This window comes from Aquarana catesbeiana, linkage group LG10 (genome assembly GCF_042186555.1).
Source record: "Aquarana catesbeiana isolate 2022-GZ linkage group LG10, ASM4218655v1, whole genome shotgun sequence".
Taxonomy (NCBI): Eukaryota; Metazoa; Chordata; class Amphibia; order Anura; family Ranidae; genus Aquarana; species Aquarana catesbeiana.
Genome location: NC_133333.1, coordinates 15,614,492 through 15,633,409, shown reverse-complemented (window position 1 = coordinate 15,633,409; position 18,918 = coordinate 15,614,492). Strand labels below are relative to the sequence as shown.

Genomic DNA, 18,918 nt, shown 5'->3' with positions numbered 1-18,918 from the left:
TTGTGTGGAAGAAAAAGCAACTGCTGGGACTCGGGAGGAGACATGGGGGGGGGGGGGAGCCGCCAAAACTACAACCTGGATTGGGTAAGTGCGGGGCTGGTGGGCGACGGGCCAGTGAGCAAAGCGGCGATCAAAAATTTAGCACTAGCTGCCACTGGTTGGGATTCAACAGCCAAACTTTAGCAATGTTCTGTGAACCAGCTCTAAACCAAACCCAGTTAATTTGGCTCATCCCTATATTACACCTTATTCCTCTATCCCTAGACTTAATGAACATTTAAACCCTGCAGTGCGGGAGAGAACCCACTACATGTGGGAGACTTTTTTAATCCTGTATGCATGCATGTGGCCTCGCGGAAGTGGGTCTTTTTCCATGGGGCTGCATATATGCATATCCGTTTTTGTGCTGGGAGTGTGCCACACAGCGCGCTCTCACCGAGAGCCCCAGGTCTTGTACTAACGATCGGGACCCAGGTCACCTGGCCACTGTGAGCCCGCCCCTGTGTGAAGCTGTAAATAAAAAAAAAGTGTGTAACAAAAAAAATAAAAAATAAATAATAAAAAATAAAGAAAAAAATAACAAGATCAAGGTTTGCCAGGGTTAGTGTTAGGATCAAGATCGGGGTCAAAGGTCAGAGGTATTTTGGGTAGAATAAAAAAAAAAAATTATCAGGGTCAGTTAGTGTCAGGGTGGCAGGATAAAAAATGTAAAATGTGCACCATTATTTCTGGGCCCTACTATGAGTTCAAACCACAACTAACATACACATACAGTGCCTTGAAAAAGTATTCATACCCCTTGAAATTTTCCACATTTTGTCATGTTGCAAACAAAAACGTAAATGTATTTTATTGGGATTTTATGTGATAGACCAACACAAAGTGGCACGTAATTGTGAAGTGGAAGGAAAATGATAAATGGTTTTCAAAACTTTTTACAAATATTTGAAAAGTGTGGGGTACATTTGTATTCAGCCCCCGTGAATCAATACATTGTAGAACCACCTCTTGCTGCAATTACAGCTGCAAGTCTTTTTGGGGATGTCTCTACCAGCTTTGCACATCTAGAGAGGGACATTTTTGCCCATTCTTCTTTGCAAAATATCTCAAGCTCTGTCAGATTGGATGGAGAGCGTCTGTGAACAGCAATTTTCAAGTCTTGCCACAGATTCTCAATTGGATTGAGGTCTGGACTGTGACTGGGCCATTCTAACACATGAATATGCTTTTATCTAAAGTTCTAAACCATTCCATTGTAGCTCTGGCTGTATGTTTAGGTTCGTTGTCCTGCTTGAGGGTGAACCTCCGCCCCAGTCTCAAGTCTTTTGCAGACTCTAATAGGTTTCCTTCTAAGATTGCCCTGTATTTGGCTCCATCCATCTTCCCATCAACTCTGACCAGCTTCCCTGTCCCTGCTGAAGAAAACCATACCCACATCATGATGCTGCCACCACCATGTTTCACGGTGGGGATGGTGTGTTCAGGGTGATGTGCAGAGTTAGTTTTCCACCACACATAGCGTTTTGCTTTTAGGTCGAAAAGCTCAATTTTGGTCTCATCTGACCAGATCACCTTCTTCCACATGTTTTCTGTGTCCCCCACATGGCTTCTCACAAACTGCAAATGGGGTTCCTTATGGCTTTCTTTCACCAATGTCTTTCTTCTTGTCACTCTTCTATAAAGGGCAGATTTGTGGAGAACACGACTAATAGTTGTCCTGTGGACAGATTCTCCCACCTGAGCTGTGGATCTCTGCAGCTCCTCCAGAGTTACCATGGACCTCTTGGCTGCTTCTCTGATGAATGTTCTCCTTGCCTGGCCGGTCAGTTTAGGTGGACGGCCATGTCTTGGTAGGTTTGCAGTTGTGCCATACTCTTTCCATTTTCGGGTGATGGATTGAACAGAGCTCCGTGAGATGTTCAAATATGGGGATATTTTTTTTAAACTAACCCTGCTTTAAAACTCCACAACTTTATCCCTGACCTGCCTTGGCTTTCATGATGCTGTTTGTTCGCTAAAGTTCTCTAACAAACCTCTGAGGGCTTCACAGAACAGCTGTATTTATACTGAGATTAAATTACACACAGGTGGACTCTATTTACTAATTAGGTGACTTATGAAGGCAATTGGCTCCACTAGATTTTAGTTGGGGGTATCAGAGTAAAGGGGGCTGAATACAAATGCACGCCACACTTTTCATATATTTATTAGTAAAAATGTTGAAAACCATTTATCATTTTCCTTCCACTTCTCAATTATGTGACACTTTGTGTTGGTCTATCACATAAAATCCCAATAAAATACATTCACGTTTTTGGTTGTAACATGACAAAATGTGGAAAATTTCAAGGGGTATGAATACTTTTTCAAGGCACTGTAGGTGGTATCGCTGCAATCCTCAGGCGCAGGAGAATTTATTTTGAGGTTGTTCTTTGGTGGTAAAGTATGGTACTGTAGTAGCAAGAAATACAGCTAAATACTAAAAAAAAAAGTTTTGTTTTTTCTTACTATTTTGGGCCAGGTTTCCTTTGACAATAAAAAAAAAGAGATATCCATTACCATTTACCACCAAAAGAATGCACTGAAAAAAAAAGGTACAATCCACCTAGATACGCAAAGTAGTTGTGATGATATGCACAGTTTTACTAACACATGTCAAAGTTGCAACCTTGTGCATTAACATTTGTTTTACCCTTAGGCAGTAAGGGGTTAAGAATCCTGGAATTTAGCCCCTGTATACTGCATGTGGGCACTATATTCCCTTCCTGCCCAGCATTCCTTTAACAAGGTCTTTACCCAAGTTGGGGCAGAAAGGATGAAACGAGCACGTGATTGGCTATCACAGTGGTCACGTGATTGGGGGCTGGACCTGCCAGCTACAAATCATTATCAGAGACCAAGAACTGTCTTTGTTAGCGTGGTCATCACACTGGGAGCACACAGTGGAGGCGTGTGGGCATTAAAAACCCTCTTTGGCACCACCCAAGTACGTTACATGGGCAGCAAGAGCAGGAGCTCTGATTGACCCCCTAGAAAGCCCTCAGAAGAGTTCTTGAGGACACCAAAACCATATTTTGTTTGTAGAAAACCCCCAAAAATAACCATCGATCTGATAGTCCAAAGACACAGTGATGATCCAATAACAGAATTCTTTTGTAGTAACAATTGGTGATGAGATCTGATATTGTGGTGCAAATATTCACTCATTTGCTCCATTCTCACAATTTTATTTGGGAAAAATCAGACCCCAGTTCTCAGTACGCTCTAGGTAGAACGGGGTTCCTGTTTATAGTATTTGTATAGTATTTATTTATTACCACAAAATTAGAGTGTAACTAAAATGTTATTTTTTTCAACAGACCAAATTTCCGTCTCGGTCGAAATGGGAAAAGAACCTTGGCCTCTCCTTTTTGACTGGACCACTGCTTTCATATCCCTTTTCGAAGCTTTTCACTGCACCTCCCAATGGGACGCAGCTTTAAAGATCATACATGGATGGTAGCTGTAGAATATCCATTATGTATCCACAGTCCCTGACCCAACTGCTGGCGTCAGTGTGGGCAAAGGAGGAACCTTTTTCATATCCTATGGCAATGCAAATTGGTTATAAGCTTCTGGAACTCTGTCTTTGCCCTGCTTTCTCATATTGTGGGCGCTCACATTACCCCATCTCCGCACATGGCATTATTGGGTATGGAACTGGATACTCTCCCTAAAGCTCTTCTCACTATAGCTGTACATATTATAATGGCTGCCCACCTCACTATCCTTAGCAAACGGAATTCTTAATATTAGAGGTTATACAAAGGGTACATCTACAGTGTTCATATAGAAAGTTCTTTTGCCACTGGTAGTGGGGGAGGGGGAATACAAACATTTAGAATAAACTGGGAAAGGTGGATTTTGACGTATAATCTTACAGATCTGATTTTGGATATATTCTTGTTTTGGTTTATTGATTGACCTATGCATTTTATTAAAAGGTGCTCTTTTGAATGGCACTAATTGACTCTATTCATGTCTACATACAGCATTGTGTTCATTTTCTGATCCGTTATACGATGGCAATGTGCATCTTATTTTATTGTATTTGTATGGCCACCATATGCGGCCCGATCCAAGTCATGAAGCTTCGTACCCAGATGTGTATCTGTGGAATTTTTAATACTCTTGTTATTTCCTTTCTTTATTTGTTAAACTTTCCACTAAAACTTAGATGATAAACAAAAATGAATCCTATTGTATAATGCTGGTCAGTGGTGACCGCTCATGCAGGGTGCAGGGGCGCCACCCCCCTAATCCATGCGCCCGGCTCCTAATCTACATGCAGGGCGCTGGACGCATGGATTTCAATGTTTTTCTTTTTTTTTTTTAAATGCACATGATTAGAGCCTGAGGTGCTAATTGGCTTTAAAAAAGGGTGGGTTTGGGGCACAGTGCACTCCGCCCCGAGCTGCCCAGTTGTGTGACATTAGCAAAATAATATTCGCTAATGTCTTCCTGTTTCTCCTCCCGGCCGATCAGGAAGCGGGTTCTGAGACCCTGATTGGCCGGGAGTCCTAAGTCCTGATTGGCTGGTGGGAAAAGCAATCGCCGGGACTTGGGAGGAGACGCCGGCGGGGGGGGGGGGAGCCGCTGAAGCCGCGACCTGGATGGGGTAAGTGCGGGGCAGGCGGGGGGGCTTAACTGGCAAGCGAAGCGGCAATTAATCGAGTGACAGGGGGGTGGAGGGGAAGCAGCGATTGATCGATCGAGCACTGGGGGGGTGGTTAGCTAGATGGACGGGGGCCGCGGGCTGCCCTCCCCCCAAGAAACTTGAGCACCAGCCGCCACAGATGCTGGTACTGTCTTGGTGGGGACGGCTTGGTCACAGTAAGATACCATTGGGATGACCAGTCCACACTCCATCAGGAAACCTATATGTTTGTGTTATGCACTTGAGAAGAGGAGGAGCCAGGAGCGCCACGGAGGGGCCCCAAAAGAGGAGGAGCCAGGAGTGCCGCGGAGGGACCCCAGAAGAGGAGGATCGGGGCCACTCTGTGCAAAACCAACTGCACAGCGGCGGTAAGTATGACATGTTTGTTTGTTTTTTTTTCTAAACTGAACCTTTACAACCACTTTAAAGTGGTAGTAAACTCTTACAACACACTTTTTGCTACAGACAAGACACAATTGTCATTTAAAGTAACACAGTGCTGTATCGCACAAAAATGCCATGATCAGGAAGGGGGGGGGGGGGGGATCTTCCGTAGTTCAAGTGGTTAAAAGAACTTTAAAGATCTTGGACCTGTTCTTGTGCCAGACAATGACTCCTCATTAGCCTTATTTTCCATTTTTTTTCTTTTCACAAAATATGAAAAAAAAATAAAAATCAAATAGTGAAATAAAGTCAAGTAAATTTTGTAGGTGATAGCACAGAGCTAATCAAGTAAACAATATGTACAATTATGTAACTGAAGTGATTTTCTATCTGGTCAGGTTTGCTCTCTAACTGGTTACTAACGAAAAAGTTCTGAAGAAGCTTTACGTGAAACGCGTTGACCTTGTACCATATGATATGTGATTCGTGCAGTCTTCTATATTATGTAACGCGGTGCTAACACACTTTGAGGGATGCATCCGTTTGAGCGATTTTTGTATAAATTACCCCTTTCTTTTATAGATATGGTTTTAATTTGATTGAATAAAAATTAGTATTCTGATTTAAATACCATTATCTCATCCTCGGCACCGGTAAAATCCATTCTTTTTTTTCTTTTTTCAGTCTTTGCAGTATCTTGGCAGGACATGGTACATAACTTTGGTAGCAATTACCTAATATACTGTAATCAAATATACACAAAAAAAGGGAAACATAAACAGGGTAGGAAGAAATGTTATAACATTAGAACAACCTGACCTAATTCTGCATTTATGTTATATTTAGACTAATCATTATATTTATCAGATACAGTATATGTGATTATGATGTATTACAGTGATTTTTTGTTTTGCTGCTTATGTTTTGAAATTGTCACAAAAAATATGAATCATTATAAAATAAAAAGAATACAATTATAGAGTCATTGTTGTCTCGTTTATGCCATACTCGCCGTTCATAATATTATTGACATATTTGCGTATATTACAGAGATAAAGTGGTTGTAAACCCCTGAAATGTAAAATGAACATTGAAATATCCCCTATATAGTGTGTATTTGCTTCAACCCAAAGCATCTAGTGTGGTTTCTGTCTGCTCTGTGTTTCCTCCGCTATCTGCATGAGTCAGTTATGCTGACACTATAGATGGCCCCACCTCCGTTTCCAGCACACATAAGGTGATTGAAAACCTCAGCTATGCATGTTTACCTATGAAATAAATAAAAATGCCGCGCTGGAAAAAATACATCAAAAAATAGTAAAAAAGCAGCAGTAAACAGTGCGACAACACAAAAAAACAATATTAAATTTTAAACTGCGCTAGAAGTTCAATAATTTAATTTAAATAAATATCCTGAAATACATTAAAAGTCCAAATTATTCCTCAAGCGAAAGCACTTCGGATCACCAAAACGCTTCAATGTACACCACCGTAGCTGTAGAGTATGCTTACCAACTCACAAGCTTTAAAACGCATTTGGCTCAAAACCCCACTCGGAATCAATCGATTGGTGATAGGGAGTAAAGTATTCACCCACTGCAGCCAGGAGACCCGTATCCTCAGTCTCCGTACTCCTCAGCTCGTGCCTCGCTCCAAGCCTCGTTGAACGGGGAGGCGTGTCTGGCTTGGTTGGGGAGCGAGGCACGAGCTGAGGAGTACGGAGACTGAGGATACGGGTCTCCTGGCTGCAGTGGGTGAATACTTTACTCCCTATCACCAATCGATTGATTCCTAGTGGGGTTATGAGCCAAATGCGTTTTAAAGCTTGTGAGTTGGTAAGCATACTCTACAGCTACGGTGGTGGGATATATCACCACAATTGAAGGTCTACATATGATATATAGAAATACTACACTATGGCCAGTTTTCTTGTTTTATTCCTTCTTCCTGTGTATATGAACTGAGGGAACGGTAACCTGAACCTGGACAGAGCGGATTACTCTCTACCTTAAAGGCCCTGGCTGGGTTTAAGCCATCCGCCCACATTGCTTGCTGTTTTGGTAAGGGCAACTTACTACTACGTCCTTTGGGTTCTTCAGTTGGACTGTTAAACAATTTTGTGTACATTGAAGCGTTTTGGTGATCCGGAGTGCTTTGGCTTGAGGAATAATTTGGACTTTTAATGTATTTCAGGATATTTATTTAAATTGTGTTTACCTATGAGACTGTGTACAGGGGGGGTGTCCTTTCCCTCCACTCGGGTCTCAGATTGCACTCAGCGTCCTGCTCTATGCTGTGCAATGTGTGACATCAGATCCCCTTCCCCTGCTTGCTATGCATGTTCCCCTCTGAGACTGTGTACAGGGGGGGTGTCCTTTCCATCCACTCTGGTCTCAGATTACACTCAGTGTCATGCTCTATGCTGTGCAGTGTGTGACATCAGATCCCCTCCCCCTGCTTGCTATGCATGTTCCCCTATGAGACTATGTACAGGGGGGGTGTCCTTTCCATCCACTCGGGTCTCAGATTACACTCAGCGTCCTGCTCTATGCTGTGCAGTGTGTGACATTAGATCCCCTCCCCCTGCTTGCTATGCATGTTCCCCTATGAGACTGTGTACAGGGGGGTGTGTCCTTTCCATCCACTCGGGTCTCAGATTACACTCAGCGTCCTGCTCTATGCTGTGCAATGTGTGACCTCAGATCCCCTACCCCCGCTTACTATGCATGTTCCCCTATGAGACTGTGTACAGGGGGGTGTGTCCTTTCCATCCACTCGGGCCTCACATTACACTCAGCGTCCTGCTCTATGCTGTGCAATGTCTGACATCAGATCCTCTCCTGCTGCTTGCTCGGTGTCCTCAAAAGGTGTGACACGGGAGAGGGGGCGGGGCTGAGTCCCGCTGTCTGTGTCAATGGACGCAACAGCGGGACTCAGGAGTTAGCATGCATGGGTGCCCCCTTGGAAAGCGTCTCTCTGTGGGGGCACCCGATGAAAAGGAGGGCCAAAACAAAACAATTGCACAGAGCAGGTAAGTATACCTTGTTTGTCGTTTATTTATTTATTTTTAAGATTGAACGTTTACAACCACTTTAATAACAAATACATATGTTTTATTTTGTATATGGTTATTTGGTGAATTACAATACACATATTATACTTATGGTTTGCTGACACAGGTCAGTGTGATCCAGGACTTGAATTGCTAAAGGATGATAACATTATACAATACAGGCATAGCTCCCAACTGTCCCTGATTTCGAGGGACTGTCCCTAATTTGGAGCAATGTCCCTCTGTCCCTCTTTCCTCCTCATTTGTCCCTCATTTAGGTCTGATCTATATAGCTGTATATAAAATGCACTTTTTATCTTTCAAAAAGTGTTTCCCAGCGCTAAACCTTTCATCTGATTTCGAAACTGCAGCATTTGTAAATGTCAAAAGCCAATATAAAGGAATAGTGGTGGTGAAAAAAAGCCCTCGTGGGTTTAACTAATCTATTTTTGGGGTTAATTCTCCTTTAAGGGGGTGTGGCAGGGGGCGTGTCCTATGCCTACATACTTTTGCTAGTAGGTGTCCCTCATTCCCATCTCAAAAAGTTGGGAGGTATGTACAAGGGACTGGTGCGTTGACATTCTTTTTGAGTGGATTTTGTATGTTTTTTAATTTTTTTTTTTTTTGTTTCACAAATTTTAAATGTTTTTAACCTGTGGGGTTATATCTGTAGGAAGTTGTAAATTTGTATAGTGACGTGAAATTTGTGATAACATTTTTTTTTTTATTACAATTATTTTATGCTGCAGGCATTTATTTTTAGGGGGCTACTTTTTTTTTTCCTTTTGGGTTTTGCATTGACTGCAATGGTGCTCTGATTCAGGTTTGATGTTTTTACCAACGTTTTTGGCTTCTTTATCCAAACTACCAGCAAAAAGGAACACGGACAAGTTGGAGCAGCATTACAAACCAACTGTGTCTCTGGAGAGAAAGATGAGGAAATGAAACTGAAAGTAGCAAAGAGGCAGGAGAAAGGAAACCTTGTTAAAATAGAATCAGCCAGTTTCATTTCTATTAACCGATCTAGAGAATGCAGAGCTTTATTCTTCACTGGAGGATTTTTGGTTTCCCACCATAGTCAGTCTGGTTGTATTTTCTAGTTGGAAGAAGGAAAAAAAAGACACATAAAAAGGTAAGAAAAAAAAATAATTCTTCAATTTTGTTATTTAAAAAAATCTATTATTATTATTTATTATTATTATAAATAATAATAATAATAATAATAGATTTTTTTTTAAATAAAATAGAAGAGGAAAGTATTAGAACAGCCTTTTGTCAACCTTTTTAACCTCCCTGGCAGAGTTGCCACCCGCCAGTAAATTTACTGACAGTTTGTAAAAATCTGTGATTTTTTTTTTTTACAACTGCCAGTAAATATCAGGGGCTGATAATTTCGTGCTGTGTTGACTTTTTAAGTGTAAATCAAGCAAATTACTTTGTTATCGGTATTGTCAGTGTTTCCATATCATGTTTATACTGTTCAAATATTCGCTGTGTTAGTTTTCAATAGGAGTTCTGTAATTTCTCAGGTTGCCAGTAAAAAATGTGCTCCGCCAGTAAATCTTCCATGTTTTGTCAGTAAAAAATGCTGCGGGAGGTTGGCAACCCTGCTCCCTGGCGGGATGATTATTTCAGATTTTTGATGCTCAAAGCGGTACAATTATTTTGCATGGAAATTTGGCATTTTATATTGTAGGCCTGTAATTCTTAGGAATAACTCACTTAAAGAGGACTTTTACTTTAACTGACTTTAAAAAAAAATGTAAAAGTCAGCAGCTACAAACACTGTAGCTGCTGACTTTTAATAAGCACATTTACTTGTCCTGGGTGCCCGCGATTTCGGCCGCCGGAGGCCGATTCGTCCATCGGATCAGGTCCCGGCGCCGTCATTCAAAGTAAGGAAAACAGGCAGTGGAGCCTTTGCGGCTTCACTGCCCGTCTCCTACTGCGCATGCGCGAGCCGCGCGGCTCTTTGTGAATGGCCGGCTGTGTTCTGGGACACACACAGTTCCCAGAACACACCGTGCCACCTTCCCCAGAAGACAACGCGAGGAGGAGAAGACTGAAGATCACCGCGGTGTAGGAAATGACAGATTAGGACGATCTGCCTAGCAACAGGCATTTCTGGTAAGTAAAAAAAAAAATTTTTTTTTCTATTAATTTTTTTCACATTTTTAGGAGCATTTTAATGCAATTTTTTTTTTTTTTTTAGGGTGGACATCTGCTTTAAATCTGTCCAAACAAGAGTCAAGTTTGAAACATGAAATCATAAATTATAATATAATAAATAACTGTAAATAATTATCGCAAATAATAATATAATAATAAAAATTATTCAATAATGTAATCAAATCAAAAAACACTGAAATGATCTCAGTTGCAGAATTGTCGCTGTCGTTACTTTCAGTGTTTGATGACGGATTTCCCCACAAATCACTATCCCTCAATTCTGCGAGTGATTCTAATTTATTATCGCTGTTTTCTAGCTGGTCTAAAACCGCTTTTGATGTAAAGGGACACTATTGGTTGCTATGGACAATCTCCAGTTTCCAGGCAGAAAGAACAGTGTATATCATATAAAAGTGCATGCCGGACACTGGACAAACCACTAGGGACAAAAAGGAGGTGAAATTATTTAAAACATTTATGTAATCTGTAAGATTACAGTGTACTGTATGTGTATTGTGTTTTTTCTTTTTGAATTTGGCGCCGCTCCCCGCCCCCGTGCATCGCAACGCTCACAGGGAACGGAGCTCCACACTGTGATAGATCCGGCGGAGGGCGGCTCGCACACACATCGGGGAGACATGGCAGGATCCTGGGGACAAGGAAAGTAACTTGCGATCCCGAGTGTGGCTCGGGGTTACCACTTTTAGTACTGAAAGTTCACCCCGAGCCACACTCAGAATTACTGCTAACGAGGTTAAGGTGGAGAAACCCTTGAAATAACTTTCCAGGTTTCAAGGAATCCCTGCTAATGGGGCTGCTGTTAGAAATCAGGGGGGTCCCATACAGCCTACCTGACAGGCCCCCCTTGGCCAAAAGTGACTGAGCACATAGATTCATCGGTGCCTTTCTCTACAACCTCAGCTGCACAGATAAATGAATAGGAAGCGCTCTGGAGCTTCCTGATCATTCACAAACAAGCATAGTAAATGTGTTATACTATGCTTCTGTGATGAATGGACACAGGAGTCATTGATACAAATCGCTCACTGTGTTCACTCAGGAAAGGAGGGGGCCAGTAAATGACATCCCCCTGTGTGCCCGTAGCAGCTACCGGCGGGAGAGGAGGGAAGCCAGCAGCACTGTGGGGGGGGGGGGGATGGGCACACAGGGGGCCTGGACAGCAGATGAAAGGGGCACACGTGCTAGAACCAATCCCCTTGCAGTGCAGCCAGAGGGAGGGAGAGGCGGAGAAGCTGGTTTTGTTAGTGTAGGAAAATTGCCAGTCTTGGCTGCAGCCAAACCTGTGTTGTTTTGTTGATCTGGGTCAGGAGACTGACTCAGGGAGAGCTGGGTGACTCACAGGCAGCATCTCCGAGACTTCCCACTACTTCCGTAACTTGCTGGAAATTTCCAGATGAATGAGCGTGGAGGTAAGGAGGAGCTGCCTGAAGTATTCTGAGGGCCCTGAGCAATCCCCAACAGATGGGTTGGCAGGGGGCAGCCCTCCTCCAATACTCAGGGTCAGCCCAGCTGGGGGAGTGGAGTTCGGGTGGAAGATGGAGATGGAGTGTTAGGCTGTCAGTGACCCTTGAGGGTGCCCCCTAGTCTGGGGGGTGAGCTCGGACCTGGGCTCGGGTGCGGAAGGGACCCCCTCTTCACAAAACACAGGTGTGTCCTGACTGGAGGCACAGGAGCAGGAGAAGGAAGCAGAAGGAAGCAGGAGAACAGTGCCGGGTAAATCTCCAGGGAGGAAGACAGCCAGCTGGCTGGTGAGTGAGACAGTCGGGAGGACTGGGAGAGAGCAGTCAGAGATGGATGCAGAGTCAGTCTGGGAGGACTGTGGAGTCTTGGCCAGGAGGGCTAGTGAAAAGGGCAGCTGCAGCCAGGTGTAGCTGGCAGTCCCTGAAGAGGTGGTGTTGGGATCAGTAGCCACAGGATGGACAGTTGGGCACTAGGACATTGCTACACAAACAAGGGGCCCTCGGGCCCAGACTGTAAAGGGCTTTTGCTTTTAATCTGACTGAGCCTTTTGTCAGATCAACAGTGTGCCAGCTGGTCCTGCGAGTTCAGGAAGCAGAGAAGAAGTGTATATACGGACTGTATATAGTTGTGTCCTTGAAGAGTCTTAGTGTTTTTTATATCTGAGTTTTAACCGCTTGCCGACCAGCCGCCGCAGTTATACTGCGGCAACATGGCTCGGCTGCGTGAATCGCCGTCATGTTACGTCGCTTCCAGATTTGGCCACTAGGGGCGCGCGCGAGCGCCCCCTGCTCGCCCATGGAGCCGATGCAAGTGCACGCCGGTCGCGATCACCGCCGGGCTCCCGCGATCGCTCGGGGCACACCGAGAACCGGGACCTGTGTGTGTAAACACACAGTTTCCGGTTCTCTGAGGGGAGAAGAGACAGATTATGTGTTCATACAGAGTATGAACAGCAATCTGTCATCTCCCCTGCACAATCCCATCCCCACTTCAGTTAGAACACACACTAGGGAACACAATTAACCCCTTGATCGCCCCCTAGTGTTAACCCCTTCACTGCCAGTGACATTTTTACAGTAATCAATGCATTTTCATAGCATTGATCGCTGTATAAATGCCAATGGTCCCAAAAATGTGTCAAAAGTGTCCGATGTGTCAGCCATAATGTCGCAGTCCCGATAAAAATCGCAGATCGCCGCCATTACTAGTAAAAAAAATAAAAAAAAATAATAAAAATGCCATAAAACTATCCCCTATTTTGTAGATGCTATAACTTTTGTGCAAACTAGGGATGCACCGAATGGGTTTTTTGGTGCTGAAACCGATATCGAAAATAAATCTTCCTTGATCCCGAAAACCGATACCGAAGCAGCACCAAAACCGAAAGTGACTGTTTTTAAAAAATATTTTTATAAAGGAGATTGTCAGAGACTGGGGACATGATAAAGGAGATTGTCAGAGACTGCAGACACATTAGAGGAGATGGTCAGAGACTGCAGACATGATACAGGAGATGGTCAGAGACTGCAGACATAATACAGGAGATGGTCAGAGACTGCAGACATAATACAGGAGATGGTCAGAGACTGCAGACATGGTACAGGAGATGGTCAGAGACTGTAGACTTGATACAGGAGATGGTCAGAGACTGCCGACATAATACAGGAGATGGTCAGAGACTGCAGACATAATACAGGAGATGGTCAGAGACTAAAGACACGGTACAGGAGATGGTTAGAGACTGCAGACATAATACAGGAGATGGTCAGAGACTGCAGACACGGTACAGGAGATGGTCAGAGACGGCATACATAATACAGGAGATGGTCAGAGACTGCAGACATGGTACAGGAGATGGTCAGAGACTGTAGACATGATACAGGAGATGGTCAGAGACTGCCGACATAATACAGGAGATGGTCAGAGACTGCAGACATAATACAGGAGATGGTCAGAGACTAAAGACACGGTACAGGAGATGGTTAGAGACTGCAGACATAATACAGGAGATGGTCAGAGACTGCAGACACGGTACAGGAGATGGTCAGAGACTGCAGACATAGTACAGGAGATGGTCAGAGACTGCAGACATGGTACAGGAGATGGTCAGAGACGGCAGACATGGTACAGGAGATGGTCAGAGACGGCAGACATGGTACAGGAGATCAATGCAGCCTGCCAGTGCCCATCATTTGCAGCCTGCCTGGGCCTCACCAGTGCATACCTCCCAACTTTTGAAGCTGAGAATGAGGGACATTTAGGGGGAAGATTGACCTGTGGTAAGCGTAGTGCGCCGCGGCAAAAAGTGGGTGTGGTAGCATAGTAAACTGTGTTGTCTGTAAACAGTTTATTATGCTACAGTTAGGAATGAACAGAGTAAGTGATTTGTTCAGATAACTTATTCTGTCATTTCAAGCACGGAAGCCTTCCCTGCTCTCCATCCTGACATATTCCCCACAGCAGCTGGAGGGAGATGGGAGGGGGGGAACATGACAGAGCTGGGGGGGGGCAGGCAGGAGACAGTACAGGGTGACAGGAGAATGGCAGGGTAAAGGAGAATAGCACAGGGGGGACCAGAGAAGAGCATAGGGGGGACCAGAGAAGAGCACAGGGGGATCAGAGAATCGTCAAGGGGGAACAGAGAAGAGCACAGGGGGATCAGAGAAGCGTCAAGGGGGACCAAAGAAGAGTACAGATAGGACCAGAGAAGAGCACAGGGGGGAACCAGAGAAGAGTACAGGGGGGGACCAGAGAAGAGCACAGGGATCAGAGAAGATTACGGGGGGACTGTAGAAGAGCACGGGGGGGGGGGGGGACTGGAAAAGAGCACGGGGGGGCAGAGAACAGTAGGGGGGCAGAGAAGTTGCTCGGCAAGATCACAGAAGGGCCAGGAGAGAGCTGAGGGGCCCACGGGCAGCAGAAAAAAAGCTGGAGAGGAGGGGCGGTATACAGGGAAACCAATGCCCTCCATGTTCTTCCTGCAGCTGCTGAATGCCCCACTTTTCCTCCTCTCCCTCCTGCAGGCATTCAGTGGCTTCAGGAAAAATATGGAAGGCATTGGTTCCTCTGTATGCCGCCTCTCCTCTTGGGCTGGGTCGCAATGGCGACCACTGTAGTTACGTCCCTGCAGTGAAGTAAAGAAAAAAAAGTTCTGGCAGGATGAAGGAGCAATGAGGAATGAGGAAAGGATTCTGAGGCTGTGACAGATGCAGACTAGAGCATACAAAGGGTTCAGAAGACGGGCAGATAAAAAGATTGTGGACCGGGAAATGCTGAGGATGAAGGGAGAGGAGGGGGACTGCGAGTGTAGTGAGAGCTGGACAAGCAATGAGAGAGAAGAGAAGGGACGGGTGTGAGGAGTTATCAGTGTGCAGTGATGCCGGAAAGATTACCGTACTTCATTTACCTTCTACAAAGCACATTCTGGTCAGTACAGGGGCACTCAGAGACAGGAGAGGATCACATCGCACTGCACAGAGACAGAAGACAGGAGCGGGAATGGGGTCAGATGTCAGAATCCTTCCACATGCAGGGACTTCTATCACCCGATCACCATGCACTGTGCTGAGTGATGGGAGGAGGGGAGCAAGCTCCACCGCCTGTGCCTCCGATAAGTCTGTACCCCCCGGCCGCACTTAACATACTGTGCAGGAGCAACTCAGAGCAAGATGTCGGGAGACGGACCTGAGAGGGAAAGCCGCTCTGCACACAGTTTCCTACACAGTGCGCTCCCGCAAAGCACTCCAGAACGATACCCCCTTAATGGGCGGCACCAGGGGCGGGGCCTTTTTGGCACCATTATCGGCAAGAATTCTCTTTCGGCAAATTGCCGAAAAGGCCATTTTCGGACGATATGTTTTGGCGGCCGAAAGTTCGGTGCATCCCTAGTAGTAACTCTTCTTGCTGGGCCACCTGAGTTGCTGGACAACTACCTACCTAATTGCTTAGACAACCTTACCTTATGTCTTGTTTCTCGTGAACCTTGAACTGTTTGCTCTTCCCATGAACTTCCTATTAAGCCATGAATCTGCACTTCCTGTTTGCCAGATTATTGTGCTCTCTCCAGCCAATATCTCACTCGCCCAATATCATGTCACTACTGCTGCCATCCGTATCTTCACAACCACACTTTACCGACTTATGGCTTGTTCCTCGACTACACTTCTACTTGGTCCCAACCTGAAACCACTTGTTACCGACCTCTGGCTTGTTTACTGACTACACTTCTGCTTGATCCCTACCTGATATATTTGCTCCCGAACCCCGGCTTGCTCACCTCCTGGTGGGCCAAACCTGAGGACCACAACCTGGTACTTACATGCAACTAGGCACATCTCAACCATCAGGATCTCTGGTAAACACCGGTTAGTGCTAAGACCCCGTACCTCAGGTGAGCCCACGTCATCCACCAGGGTGACCTGCTTGTTCAGTTTTCCAGCTGGTCGGTGGGAGCCTCTTTACTGCTTTAGCTACTGGTCTCTGAGTCTGACCCCTGACCATGACAGTTGTGTGTTATGCACTTCTGACCCCTGCAATACCCACTTCTCACCCCTTTATTCTGTAAGATAACTAGGAAACCCTGTATTCTGTACAATTACAACTTTCGAGCCATTTACTCTGTGCTTCATGCATCCCTGACCCCTGGACTCTGTGCATTCTGGTCTCCTCAGCCCTAAATGATAGAAATCATATTGTACATTTCATACTCCTGACCACTGCACTCTGTACATTGGGCTCAATATGACATAATCATGACCACTGAACTGTACATTATATACTCCTAAAGTTCTTCTTTAAGGTATCCCGGGAGCAGTGCAATTTTTTGAAATGCGTGTCTACACAATCTCGGGCTTTAGCAGGAACACAGAAAAGAAGGGAGGGACAGTGAACAGCAGGATCAACCAGGTTATTGCAGAATACAGAAAATGAATCCCATAGTGACTGAGAGAGTATGAAATGCATGTAATACAACATGTACTGACAGTTTTTAACCACTTCAGCCCCGGAAGGTTTTACCCCCTTCCTGACCAGAGCACTTTTTACAATTCGGCACTGCGTCGCTTTAACTGCTAATTGCGCGGTCATGCAATGCTGTACCCAAACGAAATTTGCGTCCTTTTCTTCCCACAAATAGAGCTTTCTTTTGATGGTATTTGATCACCTCTTCCGTTTTTATTTTTTGCACTATACATGGAAAAAGACCGAAAATTTTGAAAAAAAATGATATTTTCTACTTTTTGTTCTAAAAAAAATCCAATAAACTCAATTTTAGTCATACATTTAGGCCAAAATGTATTCGGCCACATGTCTTTGGTAGAAAAAATGTCAATAAGTGTATATTTATTGGTTTGCGCAAAAGTTATAGCGCCTACAAACTAGGGTACATTTTCTGGAATTTACACAGCTTTTAATTTATGACTGCCTATGTCGTTTCTTGAGGTGCTAAAATGGCAGGGCAGTACAAAACCCCCACAAATGACCCCATTTTGGAAAGTAGACACCCCAAGGAAATTGCTGAGAGGCATGTTGAGCCCATTGAATATTCATTTTTTTTGTCCCAAGTGATTGAATAATGACAAAAAAAAAAAAAAAAAAAATTACAAAAAGTTGTCACTAAATGATATATTGCTCACACAGGCCATGGGCATATGTGGAATTGCACCCCAAAATACATTTAGCTGCTTCTCCTGAGTATGGGGATACCACATGTGTGGGACTTTTTGGGAGCCTAGCCGCGTACGGGGCCCCGAAAACCAATCACTGCCTTCAGGATTTCTAAGGGCGTACATTTTTGATTTTACTCCTCACTACCTATCACAGTTTTGAAGGCCATAAAATGCCCAGATGGCATAAACCCCCCCCAAATGACCCCATTTTGGAAAGTAGACACCCCAAGCTATTTGCTTTGAGGCATGTTAAGTCCATGGAATGTTTTATATTTTGACACAAGTTGCGGGAAAGTGACAAATTTTTTTTTTTTTTTCTTTGCACAAAGTTGTCACTAAATGATATATTGCTCACACAGGCCATGGGCATATGTGGAATTGCACCCCAAAATACATTTAGCTGCTTCTCCTGAGTACGGGGATACCACATGTGTGGGACTTTTTTGGAGCCTAGCCGCGTACGGGGCCCCAAAAACCAATCACTGCCTTCAGGATTTCTAAGGGCGTACATTTTTGATTTTACTCCTCACTACCTATCACAGTTTCGGAGGCCATGGAATGCCCAGGTGGCACAAACCCCCCCCCAAATGACCCCATTTTGGAAAGTAGACACCCCAAGCTATTTGCTGAGAGGCATGGTGAGTATTTTGCAGCTCTCATTTGTTTTTGAAAATAAAGAAAGACGAGAAAAAAAAATTTTTTTTTTCTTTTTTCAATTTTCAAAACTTTGTGACAAAAAGTGAGGTCTGCAAAATACTTACTATACCTCTCATCAAATAGCTTTGGGTGTCTACTTTCCAAAATGGGGTCATTTGGGGGGGTTTTTTGCCACCTGGGCATTCCATGGCCTCCGAGACTGTGATAGGCAGTGAAGAGTGAAATCAAAAATTTACGGCCTTAGAAAGCCTGAAGGCGGTGATTGGTTTTCGGGGTCCCGTACGTGACTAGGCTCCCAAAAAGTCTCACACATGTGGTATCCCCGTACTCAGGAGAAGCAACAGAATGTATTTTGGGGTGTAATTTCACATATTCCCATGGCATGTTTGAGCAATATATCATTTAGTGACAACTTTGCGCAAAAAAAAAAAAAAAAAATAAAAAATTGTCTCTTTCCCGCAACTTGTGTCACAATATAAAATATTCCATGGACTCGACATGCCTCTCAGCAAATAGCTTGGGGTGTCTACTTTCCAAAATGGGGTCATTTGGGGGGGTTTTGAACTGTCCTGGCATTTTATGCACAACATCTAGAAGCTTATGTCACACATCACCCACTCTTCTAACCACTTGAAGACAAAGCCCTTTCTGACACTTTTTGATTACATAAAAAAATAAATTTTTTTTGCAAGAAAATTACTTTGAACCCCCAAACATTATATATTTTTTTTAAAGCAAATGCCCTACAGATTAAAATGGTGGGTGTTTCATTTTTTTTTTCACACAGTATTTGCGCAGCGATTTTTCAAACG

General features: G+C 44.2%; 1 protein-coding gene and 1 long non-coding RNA gene across 6 annotated transcripts in view; both read left to right on the top strand.

The window, feature by feature from the left end:
* LOC141110377 (uncharacterized) overlaps positions 1-6,065 on the top strand; it is a 41,927-nt gene extending 35,862 nt beyond the window's left edge. For both annotated transcript variants that reach the window (XR_012236285.1, XR_012236284.1), the window contains one exon: positions 3,360-6,065. This is a non-coding gene — a long non-coding RNA (uncharacterized lncRNA). The remainder of the gene's footprint in view (positions 1-3,359) is intronic.
* Positions 6,066-8,921: 2,856 nt separating this feature from the next.
* LOC141110375 (uncharacterized) overlaps positions 8,922-18,918 on the top strand; it is a 41,699-nt gene continuing 31,702 nt past the window's right edge. The window contains exon 1 of one of the 4 annotated variants that reach the window (XM_073601689.1): positions 8,922-9,264. The gene's annotated coding sequence lies outside the window, so the exon portion shown is untranslated. The remainder of the gene's footprint in view (positions 9,265-18,918) is intronic. The other 3 variants (XM_073601688.1, XM_073601687.1, XM_073601686.1) reach the window with 3 other exon arrangements.